Source organism: Pteropus alecto, unplaced genomic scaffold, assembly GCF_000325575.1.
Source record: "Pteropus alecto unplaced genomic scaffold, ASM32557v1 scaffold103, whole genome shotgun sequence".
In the NCBI taxonomy this organism is placed as follows: domain Eukaryota; kingdom Metazoa; phylum Chordata; class Mammalia; order Chiroptera; family Pteropodidae; genus Pteropus; species Pteropus alecto.
The window spans coordinates 4,642,328-4,657,984 of record NW_006436288.1 but is presented as its reverse complement, the minus strand read 5'-3'; positions in this window follow the sequence as shown (position 1 = coordinate 4,657,984).

Sequence of the window (15,657 nt, the reverse complement as noted above, 5' to 3'; positions counted from 1 at the left end):
AGGGAAAGAATGAAGAGGGCAAAAGAAATCAGTAACATCCTGCATAGCTTAAATCTCACCTGGAAAGAATACCTCTCACTGTACATTTTACAAGTTGAGATTTCTGTCACTCTTCTCACTTTGAGGGGAACAAAACATTAGTAAATCAATTTAGCTCTAGTTCTTAAAATTTTGTTTAATTTAATTTACACGTCTTTTTAAAATTTTTATTTTAAATAATATGTTAGTTAATACATGTTAGTATGTTAGTATGTTTCTAGCAAACAGCTTTAGGCTTATTAAAGTTACATTTTAGAATATGAGACCTTTCTTTTAATCTACATATTTTAAACTAAATTTAAGAAGATGTATATTGTCATTTATTTCCATCTATTCTAAGGTTCATTGTTAAGTACTTACATAACTTAGCAAAATTTTCCATACATGCAAAAGGTTAACCTATTTTTGTAAATATTTGACTGAGCGTAGAAGTAAGTAGCAGAAACCACTCAATAACAATTTCTTCTTGGGGGAGGGGAGCTCTAAAATGGATCTGAAACTGAAGTGGTAACTTAGTTTTATCTCATAAATGAAATTTCATTACATGATAGTGACTTCTCAGGAGTTGGTTTGAGAACTGTGTGGCAGAGCAAAACTTGGGGTAATGCTCCATTACCACCATTTGTATGGATGCAGGAGAAAGGAGAGGAGGGACATATGCCATGTGGTATCCATCACTGTTCTATTAGCTAGAAAAATCTCCATGTTTTTTACCAAATAAATTTAAATTTATAGGTGAATTAAATATTCAAAATGTTACAGATAGATATGTATAGTGATATCTACTTAATTATACTTAATTATATTTAGTATGGACATAATCATTAGCACAAGATATATTCTCAAGAAATCAAAATATCAATAAAATCTTTGACTAAGTAATTGTTATGATGAATTTGATTTGAATATGATTTAGAGAGAGATCCTAGAAAAATTTAAAAAGCCAAGTATAGGGAAACCAATAACAATATGAATATATAGGTAATTTTAATGCTTCTAAGAACATGTTTATAGTACCAGCCCGTGCAATGAAATATACCATAAGGCACTCCTTTTAAAAATATGACTAACATATATGGTTTAAATAAATATATTTTATTTTTATTATAACTGAACATATAACTGAAAGGCATTCATCATATGATTTTTTGCATGGAGGTACAATAGGAATGAATTTAAAAATCAACATAGTATAAAAGTTAAGTGAATTAATATATAAAGGTTGAATGAAAAAATAGCACAACAAAATTGGAAAACAACCAAAAAGATCATATAAATTACAAAAATAAAAGCTGGTTGACAGACTGTGAGCTTAGTATATGAGTTTAGTTCTTTAATCTTAGAATAATGGTGATAATCAAATATATTGGGGGTTTTTGAATTTCTTTATAATGGGATCTGATTGGTAGTATGTGATTTAAAAAATTAACCAAATACTTAAAAAATGAAAAGAAAAAGACAATATCCATAGGATTACATTATCAATAAAAAAGACTGACAACCTTTCAATAGGTCATTCAAAATTCACCATATGTAAGTCTAAGAAGATCAAGCTGAAGTGGAAGAAAAACTGTGTAGCACTTGCTTTATTATCTGAAGGAAAATTAATCTGCCAGCCTGAAAAAAGGTAAGGAAATGCCTAATTTTCTCACTACTGACTGAGTGGGAGATCTAAGGTCTGAACAACTCTCCCCCTCAGCCCCTAAAAGAGTATCTGTTAACTGTTGCTGCATTACAACCCCATTCTGTGACAGCCAGAGCCATGTTACTGCTCCGCTTTCTACATGCTTTCTAAGCCTAAAGTTTATATTAATGAAAAATATTCAGTCTATAGTGGTTAAGCATTTGGCTTGCTCTATCAGGAATGTGAAATAAGAAAGTGTCGTGAGAAAACACGAAGGTCGACAGCTTCTGGCAAAAGAAGGACTATATATTGATTAGGATTACCTAGAAATATGCTTTTCTTCTCAAAGTAGTCAAAAAGAAAACAAAAGCAAGCTAGATGAAGTCCAGAATTTAGAGAAATTAAGTGACTGCTAGTGACCAGTAGCTAGACTAAATCAGTTCATATTTACTGCCTTTCTAACTGAAAATCTGAGAAATGTGTTCTAACAGCAACCAGGTTAACAGAGTAACCAGATTAAGCTACAGGTATTATTTATGAGTAATCGTAAAGAGAAACTTCATTCCTAGAGGATGAGTAATTGGGAAAAAATCAACATAGTAGATGTGAAAATATTCTGCAAGAAATAAAATGGCTGTTTAACAAGTAAGACACAAAAGGAGAAATTATATTTGAAAAATATATGCTATAGAATACCTGAGTGTTATAAAAAAATTAGCTATATGTTTTCTACAAAACCGAGAAACTATTAAATAAAATAGAAAAATAAGATAGAAAATATAATAATAAAATGAAGAATAAAAGTATAGAAGAAATTAGATGAGAGGGAGGTATTAATAACAACGAGCTTAATAAGATATTGAGATGAAAGAAACTAAAAATTCAGTAACATTAAAATATTCATTAAAAACAGAATTGACAGCAGAAAACTAAATTTTGAGATAAACATTGAGAAACACTATGAATACAGAGGAGAAAGAACAAGTGGTAGAAATGAATAAGAGGCACTTTTGTAACTGCAATAGCTGGAGAAAGGACATCTAACATCATACTATTGAAATCCTAAACATAACTTAGAATAAATACAGGCAACACTGAAGGTAGCATAAAAGAAAATCTGGGTTGAATAAAGCTGGATGGGCATATCAAACCTGCATATATACATGACACATACACACACAACCAGGAAAAATCAGGAAAATATCTGTAAACATTTTAAATTTCAAAACTAAAGTATTTACTCATCATAAAGAAGAAAGGAGAATGTGGAGGAGGAAGAAAAAGAAAAGAAGTTAGCTGGACATAGACTTCAACATTAAACGCTAACTGTTTTAAGACAAAGAAATAATAACTACATAGTTTTGAGGGTAAAGTTTTGTACCAAGCATTCTGTTTCCCATATATTTGTGATAGCAGCTAAAACATATTTGCATATATAAGTGCTCAGAAATCTTTGTATACTCTTCTAATGGAAAATGTTGACAATATTTTAATCAAAATAAGAAATAAGAAATCAAGAACAGGAACTAAGATTAACTATTTAAAAATCATTAACATTGACTTAGTCTAAGTAATTATTGCAAATATAATTTTAAATATAATAATTTCAAAAATTATTCACTATTAATAAGGTAGGTGAAAAATCATAGACTAGTTCAAATAAAACAAAGGCATGCTAAATATTCTATCTTACGAGAGAAAAGGGGAATCAAATATGCTATATCCTTTTAACCTATGATTAAGAAAAAAATAAGTTCATGTATATTTATTTGCATATATATAGAAGAATCAAAATTCAATGACATTTACATTATAATCAATAGTAAAATAGGAAATTAATAAAACAGAATGAGGCAAGTGGGATCAATGGCATCTCTGACAGTAAATATTAGTAGCTACTTGGATTAAAAATTATCCAAATATGTAATTTTCAATTGTGTAGTTTTTGCATCAGAAACATAGAAAGTATCAAAGCAAAGTTACGAGAAAGGTATTGCTAAATATTTTACTCAAACATGTACACACACACACTCACACACAAAATAAAGCAGAATAGGCAATAGTAGTAGCTAGTATCAGAAAACAGTAGAATATAGGTCAAAAATTCCATTTTGTTGCAATTTCTAAAGAAGTCATAATAGATACGTGCACTTATGTATCAAAAGTATGTGTGAGTGTACTTTTTAAAGGTGAATTAATGAGTAATGAACACTTCTGGGATTCCGTAACCAACTCAATTTATTAATATTAAATTTTCATTTATATTTTATATTTATTTTTCTATCTGCCCTTACTGAATCTTCTAATAAATATTTCATGAATAAATCATAGCAGGAAAATAAATTTTGGAGATCTGATTTTTTATCCATTCATAATTTTTAAATGGTGAACTACAAATAAAAAGAACAAAATTAAAAAGGTAAAAAATAATTTCCACACACTAACGACCAAATTTTATTCAATGAAGAAACTCTAGGAGCTTTTCACTTTAAATCAATAATAGCATAACTATTAATTCTATCAAATTATTTTAGAAACTCTAGCCAATGATATGATTATGTATGTAAAACTCAGGAGAATATATTAAATTGTCAAAATATGTAGAGACATAACATTTCAACATGAGAAGATATAAAATTATAAAAATATAAATAAACTTTAGAAGAATTTATAAATTTAATTCAATTTTCTTAATTGGAAAGTTGACAAATTGATTTTAAAGTACTTCTGAGAATGTAAAGTTTAGAAAAAATATTAGTAGAGATTTGTATTTAAAAAATAATACACATTTTAAAGACACAAAATTTAAAACAATGTACCAATTCAGCAGTTACAGAGATATACATCAAAGAAGCAGAAAAGAAAATGCATGAATAGACCCTAGCATATGTCAATTTTTAGTTTAAGTTAACATGGAGGAACTATTGAGTTTCTTAATAGACGAGGTAGCCACACCCAGTCAATCACTTGAGTAAAAAAAAATCTTTACTTACCATTAAATATGAATTACAATTATAAAGTAAATTATAGAGGGAATAAAGATCTAAAATGTAGAATAATGAGAATCCCATATCAGTGGTTCCTAAACCACTCTGAAACATAAGTTCGACATTTTCTACAAGAAGTCAAGAAAATGCCCAAATATGTTTCTATCAGGAAAAATGTTACATCAAATTAAGCATTTTTTTTCTGTAGAAGTATGTAGAGGCTTTATTATGATTTGAAAATGCACAATATACTTTGTAAATTTTCAAGAAAGGCTATTGCTTGCAGTAATTTTAAAACTAATTTACTCAAGATAATTTTTGAGAGCGCTTCCGTTTCAGTCAGGACTCTTACTCACAAGTGGCAGAGTAAGAGCAAAAGGGAATATGATGTGAACCAGAAACATGAACACTGTCACAACTAAGCCTCTCTTCTCTCTCCAACCTTTTCTTCTCTAAATACATCGGCTTCTGTGTTTTCTACTGCAAAGTGGACTTTACCTCTTTCCTACATTGCAAATGATGTCATTTAAAAAATTCGAAGAGGAATCTGATTGACCTGGCTTGAATCACATGCACATCCCTGGGTAAATTACAGGTGTTGGTGATAGTCAGAAGATAAAGTGCTAGAATTAGTCCAAACTGGACCAAGAGCCTAACTTTGTCCTGTTTATGGGAGAATGAAAGCCCAGACATGGCCACATCTCTTCCAGCTACACTCATTAATATTTTCTGGAAGATTGCCCATCAGTATATATTCTGGAAAATGCTGATTAAGAAGAAAAAATATAATTTAATAATTACAATAATTGCAAACATTTATGAGTGCTAACTTAAAATGTGCAAGGCATTATTCTAAGTGCTTTCTATTTTTCATTTATTTAGTCCTCATGCAAAATGTAAGCCTCATGGCCGTCCTTTGCGTAAAGCATTATTAATAGCTATTGTAGAAGAAATCGAGGCACAAAGGATATAAGTATCAAGTGGAATTCATATAGCCAGGAAGATGTAGGATGGACTCTTAAGAAATAAGCATTATTATATTTTAAAAGATCAATTCAATAACCTAATCTCGATGCCAATGATTTTGATATAATCTTTTGGAAAACTAGTATTATAAGAAATTTTTGATTGGTAGTAACATAAACTTAAATGAGGTGAAAAATTAATTATATGGTATTGTACTGTATAAAGATTAGCAAACCAAGTGCTGTACTTTCAAAATATTTGTAAAGAAACTTATTAGCTTTGATTTTTATTTTTGACAGTACTTATGGTTATTTAATTTTAAGTAGTATATACTACTTAAAATTATTCCTTGTTACATTTAGCAATAGAAAACTATTTGGATAACTCTCAAGTAGAGGTTTAAAAATAATTTGAAGTAGCAAAGATATTTAATTGGCAAAGTCATTGAAATTAATGCAAGTTCATGAACATTAATTCAAATAGTGAAATAAAAGTTTACTAAAGTGGACTGTTTACCACTAACAAGGCCAAATATGTTACCACTTAGTGAAAGGGAAAATTAAGCTAAATTATATGAAAGGCCTTTACTCTGTTCTCTGTCTCAAACATCGGAAAAAAAATTACTGGGTTGTGTGAGTTCTGCTCTTCGAGGCAATTAGAGTTTGTGTTCTCTAATTCACAAAAGTTTATTGAACACCTATTTTATGCCAGTCACCATGACATAGAAAGATATGACCATGAATGTCACAGTCATGGTCTTCCTTTTATGGTGCTGAAAGTCTTGAAGATGATACAGGCAAATAATTTTGAATATTATATACATGTTAGAAAAAGAAGCTTTTTTCCCTTCAACAATTCTGAGACTCTAACCAAGTGAAAAGAATGAGCTATTGTAGTAGTAAAGAGTAGCTAATAATGGTGAATTGCATCAAACAAGATAGAGTATTCTTACATAAAATCACCATAAATTTGAGGCAAAGACTAAAAACCTTCTGAAAGCAGTTTTTGCTAAGGATGTGTGTGTGTACATATGTGTACGTAATAATGTATTCAGATAATCTGAAACTAGGTATGAGTGTATAAAATTATTCCATTTCCATTCCTCAGACTTAGACATATTCAAAGCTCATTAAAATTGGAAAATAGGGCACATTTGAGGAGATTCAACCAGAGCCCAAGTGGTTACAATACAGATCAAAGAAAAATATACATATCACTAATTTCTCTGGATAAACCCTTTCTTTAAAGTTTGAATACACAGTTAGGCATGTGTATACAAAAAATGTAGACACACACGTGCATGCACACAATGAATAAATAACCAATATGATGCTTATAGAATTATTTCAATACTGTGGGAGAAGAACATCATTATGAATACCCTAAGTGAATTCTTAAAATAATTGAGGAAAAGCATTGCTGAGTGAGCAAATGTGCAGACACCCTATGCATGCTTTTAGAGAACAGGTTGTTAATTTCAAATACAGAGGAGAAAAAAGTAGTGACACTGATATTAGTCGACTAAAGACAAGCAAATGCCTTGTCATGGCCCGTCTGACTGTGACATTCTGGCCTTCATTATGAGCCAGATAAGTCTTTGTATCTCAGAGGACGTTTACCTAAAAGGTACAGTGTTGATGAGAAAGTGTTCTGAAACAACAGATATGAATCCAGGCTGTCTGCTCACACAGATAATTTTTCTGTTTCCCTCATATACAGCCCTCTAAGAAGTAGCCGTTTCAGAATCACTCCTATTCAAAGGTGAGCAGTTATAAGAAAGTAGTCAATCAGAATGGTACCTAAGCAAAAATATTACAATAAAAGGAGACCAACATGATTGAGAAAAATCAGATGAGGAACATAAATCAATGTGCAGCAAAACTGAAGAAGTAGAATAAATTCCAAGCGTGTTCTCATAAAGAAATGGTGAGTAAAGATTGTAGTAAATATGTGGATAATTCTAAACTAATATCGACTGTACAAACAATAATAATTTCTAATTTGAAGAGCAAAATAAATTAGATATAATTAAATACTAGACCACAGGGCTCTGTAAGTCAGGGTTGGGCAATCAAAATTTTAAGTTACTTTTATCGTTCAGGAGAAGTACAGATATAGATAACTTTAGATTTCAAAAATGCACATTAAATTTCTAGATGTAACCGCTAAAGTACTAGGCATTTAGAAAAAAAAGTTAACCGGGTGTACTAGAGACATACCAGGTAGTCAAGGATAATGACAGCTTAAAATTAAAAGGAAGGAAAAACATATTCCAAGTAAATAGTAACAACAACAGAAAATAGGTATGTTATATTTAAAAAAAGACAAAACAGACTTATCAGGGAAAAAAAAAAATCTGAAGGCAAAGAAGAGCACTTTACAGAAGTAAAAAATTCAATTATCCAGGTAGATATCTCAGATATGTACTAAAAATAATTCCTTTAAAATTTATACCACAACACATTATATTGACAAATCTACCTTCATAATGGAAGGATTTCATTACAATAATTGCAAACATTTATGAGTGCTAACTTAAAATGTGCAGGGCGTTATTCTAAGTGCTTTCTATTTTTCATTTATTTAGTCCTCATGCAAAATGTAAGCCTCATGGCCGTCCTTTGCGTAAAGCATTATTAATAGCTATTGTAGAAGAAATTGAGGCACAAAGAATATAAATATCAAGTGGAATTCATATAACCAGGAAGATGTAGGATGAACTCTTAAGAAATCAGCATTATTATATTTTAAAAGATCAATTCAATAACCTAATCTTGATGCCAATGATTTTGATATAATCTTTTGGAAAACTAGTATTATAAGAAATTCTTGATTGGTAGTAACATAAACTTAAACTTAAATCACATAATTTATAAATCAATTAGACAAAAATATTGGGCATGTAGATTTGAAAAAATTAACAAGCTTGATGTAATACATGTATATGGAATATTGCATTCTAGAAATAAAAATTACACATTTTTTTCAAGGACATGGATTGTTTATGGAAACTGACCGTATATATAGTCGATGACTTTTAACATAATTCAAAGTCAATATTACACAGACTCTCTGACTCCAGTGTAGTTAAATATCAGTAAAAAAAAAAAAAAAAAAAAGATAACAGAAAAAAACTCACATTTCAATCTCAAAAACATTTCTAAATAACTCAAGAAGAAAAAAAACAATAAAATTAGAAGATATTTAGAAATACAAAATAAAGTTGTCAAGAAAAGAAAAACATTTTTATGTAAGTTGGAAGTTTAAAGATATACATCACCCTTGTTCAATAGCTGAAAATAATTCTTGAAAATACTTCATCCCACAGAAAGATAAATCATAATTAATAACTTAAAAATGAGCAAATTGTGTCATAAAAGGACTATTGCTAAGAGCTGATAATAGTACAAAAAGATTCGTGCCTAAAAAATTATAACGATTCATTTTTGCTATATCATTTCATCAGATCAGAAATTTGGAAAAAAGTAATAATTTAGTTAGAAATACAATGCAATACCTTTCTAGATAGGAAATGACTATTGTATCAATTTTCCCTTATAAGCTCCAAGAGAATTATACTCTGCTTTTTACTTACTTGACGAGGGCTTCCTCACGGTGAAAACGATCCTAGCTCTGAAAGGAAAAATGTGAAATCGTGGCCTGGAGGCTCACACTGGCAACAAATGAACTTGTTCATTCAATGAATCGGTTAACTCATCTATTTAATATGACCCTTTTCTGTAGATACTGGATGAAGCGATCTCATTTTTTTTTGCCAGCTTGATTATGGTACTATTTCCTTATATTCAGTTCACAAACTTGTTTTCTATGTGTCCCAGATGGCAGGTAGACGTCTATGGAGTGCAAGTAGCATGTCAGAGAAAGAGCGTGTGAATTGAAATAAGAAAACCTTGACTCAGATCCAAGCTCTTAATGACATTATTAATGACGTATGTGATGTGTTCTTTAACCTCTCTGAGTTACCTGGTATACAATATTACATTAAATAATGCATTTATAAAGTCTAACACTATATACAAGTAATAATTATGATAATTTTTAAAAGTGGGGAATATCATTTCTATCTTCAATCCCAAGTATCAAGTATCTAATAGTATACCACGTAAAAGATAAGGGGACAGTTGGGACACAGACTGGTTTTACACTGGCTTTCCGTGAGGTGCCAACACAGAATAAACAGACAGGACAAGGCAGGAGGAGCCCAGCATGGAGTGACAGCACAGAATGAAAACAGCTGCTTTCTCCAGCAGGAACTCTAATCAGTTTGAAGCCCATATGGTAAGAATATCCACCCTTAGTTTAATAAGAATTTCTTTTGGAGTCACCATCAGTATGCAGTCTGTAGACTACTGGCACTAGCTTCCAGACACTGAAGAAAATGTGCACAATGAAAAATATCTACCGTCAGACATGACTGAAATTGACTGAAGACTCTGATGGACATGAAAAGGAGCAGTCAGGAGATAATAAAAAGGCAATCTATGGGGTCTGCCAGAGAGAGGTAGAAAGGAGGGAAAGAATGAGAGGAACAATGAGAAAAAGAGAAGGAGAGAGAATAATGGAGGCATAATCAGTTCTTCAGGAAAGGGTTATCTTCTGAAGAATATTTACAAGCTTAGATTTTTTAACTCATCTACTATTTAAATTTCACCATATAATTAAAGAGCTACCTTGCCTCAACAACACATTTGAATTCAAACGTTCTCTTATGTATTTGGTTAAGTATAGAAAGTTTATTTATTTCAATCTCTTACCTGAAGCATACATCTTTCTGAAATGAAACATGATCTCATTTCTTTTCAAGAGTGAAATATGCTCATACAAGCTAAAATACTTCTATTTCAAGGTAACATTATGCTTCCACTGGAAGCTTTTATTCCTGTTTGGCAGGTTTGGCATGTTTAGGAATCTATTTTTCATCAAAGCTTGGAGGGTTGTATGGAAAAAAGGAGTTTACATAATAAATACAGGATTTAAGCCAAAAACTTAACAATGAATTAGCTTCTTTGTGCAAAACAGAAGTTGTGCCAAAAGATACTGAACAACAAAAATATAATTAAAAAAATTAGGTAAGGTGAGAATATTTCTTCTCAAAGTACTTTTGCTCATGTTATGCATTTGAATATGGGAGTGAGTCAGGATGGTGGAAACAGTGATTTTAATCCTAAGAGGTAAGCCCCTGAAAATGCTACTCCAGCCATTCTGTGAGTTTGACTATCAAGTTATTTTCTTTATTTAATATATTCGCATTTTTTTCTAGCTTAGGAAAATGTCAATTTTGTTTGCTCCTCAGGACCCTAGTAAATTTCAATTAAAAATATGTTTTTATTACCTAATCATATTTGAAAGAAATAGAAATAAAAAGGAATATTGACAAGTTTATCAAGAAAGTAGACATGGGTAATTTGTTGCTGTTTTGGTATACTATTGTCGAAAATGAGAAGTATGTGGAGATTTTGTGGGAACTCATAACATTTTATCATTGGATCCAAGAACTAGCTTCAGACAGCAGTGTGCTTGTTTTTTGGGGGAACTTTATAGGAACCTAAAATATATTAGATCACTTTTTGTTACTAAAATATGTTATAGAATTCTCATTCTTTTCTCTTTTTTCCTTTTAAATTTTATGTTAGTTTCTTTTTTTAAAGATTGATTTCTTAGATGGAAGATTAGAAAACAGAAAATTAAAAACTACATTCACTTTCAGTGCTGCTTGTAGAAATAGATTTATGATATGAAAGCTTCAAAATTGTACATGCCCCTTCCTACTGCTATTTTTATCAAGCAATACAGGTATGAGAGGTTAAGAGTGAAAGCTTAACCCAGACTTGAAGGGTAGGTAGTTCCACAAGAAAATGATTGCACCTTCATATATTAATAATAACCTACTTTGTAATTCTAAAAATGGGGACTCTGGAGAGATTGAGGGGCTTAAAATAGTTTTATGTAGTGATTTTTCCTTAATACATTTATGCTAAATACATAATCTCTCTTTAATTCCTGAAATGAGTCACTAATTTTTAAGAAAATAGGCCCTTGAAAAATCAGAAATTTTGTTTCAATCTCTTCTTACTTATAAATCTCTTCTATATTGGGATACTTTCATGTACATTTTGGAGGAGAAACTAAGAGTCTAGTTTGAAAAGGAACAATCTAATCTTGGTAAAACTGAAAGATTAGGGTTAGCACAATTTGATAGTCATTATTTATTAACAATAAAAAGTAACAAAATACACCTGGTACTTTGTTTTCTTTGAAAATATACCCTTTAATATAATCTACTTCCTTACTTAACATGTAAGCTTACCTATTTTAGTAAAACTTTTTATTAAAAATAAAACCCAATGGACAATTGTGATATTTCTGTAATTTGCCTTTTCATGGCTTTGTTCTATGCCTCTTACTAAACAAGTGAAACCTTTACTCCTGTGTAGTAGTTTAGTTATTTTTCAAGCAAAGCATTTAAGATAAAATGATCAGCCTTCAACTCTGAAATAACAAGTCTTTTAGGAAAGAAAGGCAATCTTTATAATGCCAGTTTGTTCAATTTCTTATGTGTTGTGTTAATATTACTTTAGGCTATTTTGTCTATGCTTTTTATTATAAAATGAAGATTAAAAAAGTGTAAAAAAACAAGAGTTTTAAGTGTCTTTATAGATAGCCTCCTAAAACTTTCCTGCTCATCACATTAAGAAATCAATATTTTGGGGTGAATACTTCATAAATTATGTGTCTAATCGCTATATTGTACAGCTGAAACCAATATAATATTATATGCCAACTATAATTGAAAAAAATTTAAAAACATAAAAACAAAAAAAATCAATGTCTAAGTTTAATAACCTACTAATTTCTTTCTAAGTATGTTTATTTCTCCTGCTCTAAAGTAAATATAATTTCTTTGTTCAAAATTCCTTTTTAGAACACACATTCAAAGATAAGTTTTATGTGTCCTTGCTAGTCAGGCTGTAGTCTTTCCTCAAACCATGGAAAGATTTTTCAACAATGATCTTGCTGGTAGAATAGACTTAACAGTCATCTTTAAAATTGAATGCAAAGACTTATGATCCAGAACTTGGATTGGCTACATGCATGTTTTATATATGCTCAATATTTTTCTTAAACTTCATATTCTTCCCAATATTATTTATATAACCCTTGTGAAAGCAAGACCTCACCTATTAAGCTAAGAATTCTTATAGAGTATCTACTTGGTGATTAGTAGCAGCTTGGTGCTGGGTATTGTGTAATGAACAAGACTGGCAAGGTCCTGCTATTATGTAGGTTAAAGTACAGCTTTCCGCCCCTAACCTTGTTGTGTAGTAGAGTGATTGGAACCAGTTAGTACCTTGTGGGTAAACAAATGAAGGCAGGTGCAGATACGATAAAGTTATATGTATATTTCTATTACAAATATTAGGAAATTGACAAGGAAAGGGAAGTATCTAAATCAAGTTATTTTTAAATTAAATACTAGTTGCATTGGTGCTTATCTTAAAAATAACTTGCTTGCTCTTTCATTCACTTTAGCTTGAGAGAACGGAAAAAGTGAATCAGTAGAGTATGAAGTCTTTATAAAGATTGAATGTCCAGACCTTCAAAAGTAGTATTTGTTTAAAGTCTAGTATAAAAGAGCAAAGAAAATGTTATTCCCAAACGTTATACAAACTGAGTTTCTTGAGATTATTTTGTGAAATTAATCCAATCATTTCATTTAAAAAGATTATTCAATTACTAAAGAATAAACACAGATGAAAATTTCATTAAATAGTATTCAGCTGGAATAAAATAATGCTTTAAAAGTACTTGATTTGCGAGGGTGCCCATTGTTCATTAGTATCACTGGTAAATGCAGATTGACTCATTAAACACCACTGCAGCCTTCTTCCTGTATATATATGTCTGACTGTTGATTCCATAAAGCTTAAAGTGACGTTTCCCAAGAGTCAGGATGAGAATTAGTTTCTACCATTAAGATGCATTTGCACAAATTTTAGAAGGTGGAAGCAAGGAATATTTATTGCTCTTTTGTTTCTGTTGGCAAGCAATATCTTGGTTTCCAAAGCAATACTCTAGTGTTCATTTTTCAATTCCCTTGGTGTTGAGAGTCAGCTGTGTCAAAAGTAGTGGTGACAGCTAATTCCCAGCTTTCTGATTTGGGGATTGCTTTTAAAGTGGAGTGTTTGAACTTAGTAGTTCCAGTGGTGGCCTCAGTCCCTGGATGTGACAGTTCTGTAGTGTTCTGTTCCAGTTTAGAGTTCCAAACTTTGGCTTTTTATTTCATTATTTTTGAAAGTATTCATTCTCTGTATTAAACCTTTCTTTCTTTCTGTCTCTAAGTATTTAGATTTGTTTCTAAACAAATGTTTCAGAATGTGCCTTGTTCTCCAGTGTCTGTTCTTAACTTCTTTCCAAATATAGTTTCAACTAGTCACACATCTATCCAATTAAAAACTGCCTTTTTCAACTCCTTAATTATGTGTCTTAAGTTCCAGGTAATCGAATTTAAAAGATGTTATATTTGATACTTCTAGTTTGTCTTTAAAAGGGCAGAGCATGCTCTATTCTGGCACCTTGCCCTCTGTCTGATCACTGTGTGATGGTAAAGGTTGAACAACTTCCCTGAATCCAGAGATGTGGAAGTCAGATGTTGAGAATGGTAGAATGCTCTGCCAATAGTGAACCACCTACCCTGAATTATTTAATGAGGTATACATTTCTATTTTGTTTAAAATGCTGGATTTTAGAATCTTTTAAAAAAATGCATTTGGTTACTAGAAGTAGAACTCTACCATAATTGAAAAAAGAGTCATTGGTCTAACAGTCGGATAAAGTGTGGCAGAAGCACAGATACTGCAGCTTGGAAAGCCAGTGGTCCTCATTACTCCATGATAAAACATTTGGTAAAGCTGTCACTTGTAAATCCCTAGAATGGTAGACTTCTTGCCAAAAGAACTTGTAACCTCTGAACTGTTTGGAAAAACTCAGAACATTGAAAAACCTCAGAATGTTTATATATATGCTTTCCTACCTAAACTAATATTTTCAGATAGTTTCAAAGTAGACACCATTAAATTGAGGGAAAGCAAAAATGTGCTGAACAAAGAGACCAGTAAATATAAAAGGATAGTCTGGAAGCATAGAAATCTTATCTAGATTAGATCTTTGATTATGGTTATTTGCCCAAGGATCTGACTGTCAGTAACTAGACCAAAAGCATACTAAGTTGTTCAGGGGTTATATTGATCTTCAAAAGCCAGTATATGTTTGACCTTTAAAGTAACTCCAGAAACCTCTCAATGGCCTAGCAGGATATAGCCCACAAAATATGTGTAGTCTCCAAGGTGAGAATAGTGTCCAATTCTCTCTTAAGGAGATAATTACAGAGTAATCAAATGCTTTTGAGAGTGAAAGGGAACATATTTAGAACTAAGAATACATTCTTTCAATATTGATATTACACTAGAATGATGAGCATAAATCAGGATGCTCACAAGCAAACCAATCCTTATGGTAGTGGAAATAACAGACAAAGAAAAATATCCCAAAGTAAAGAAAACAAGAACCATAAATGACAAGGGACAAAGGAATTCCTAAATCAGAATTAGACAAGGAAATTATTTCACTACCAGACCAGGGAATGTTTGAAATTCTTATCCAGTAGGATTTGATCATTGCTCTGAGAAATGGCAGCTGTGCTTTTCCTTTTTTTCCAGTTTTTTTTTTTTTTTGGAAGCCAGCTGTACTTACTACTATAACTCCAAAGCTGTACTCTTCCATTTTTTTTTTTTAATGGGACGTTATAATATTGGGTGTATGTGTGTATAGAGGGAAGAATTAAGTGGGAAGAAGTGTGCACCTGGATATTTGGTAGCAGACTGCAAGTTGTGTTTCATTGTCTTTTTCCCCTCCTACAGTAATAGACATCCAAAGGCCACATTTCTCAGCCTCTCTTTCAACTAGTGTAAGTTACTAGTTCTAATCAATGAAATATGAAAAGAAATGATGTATGATTCTTCC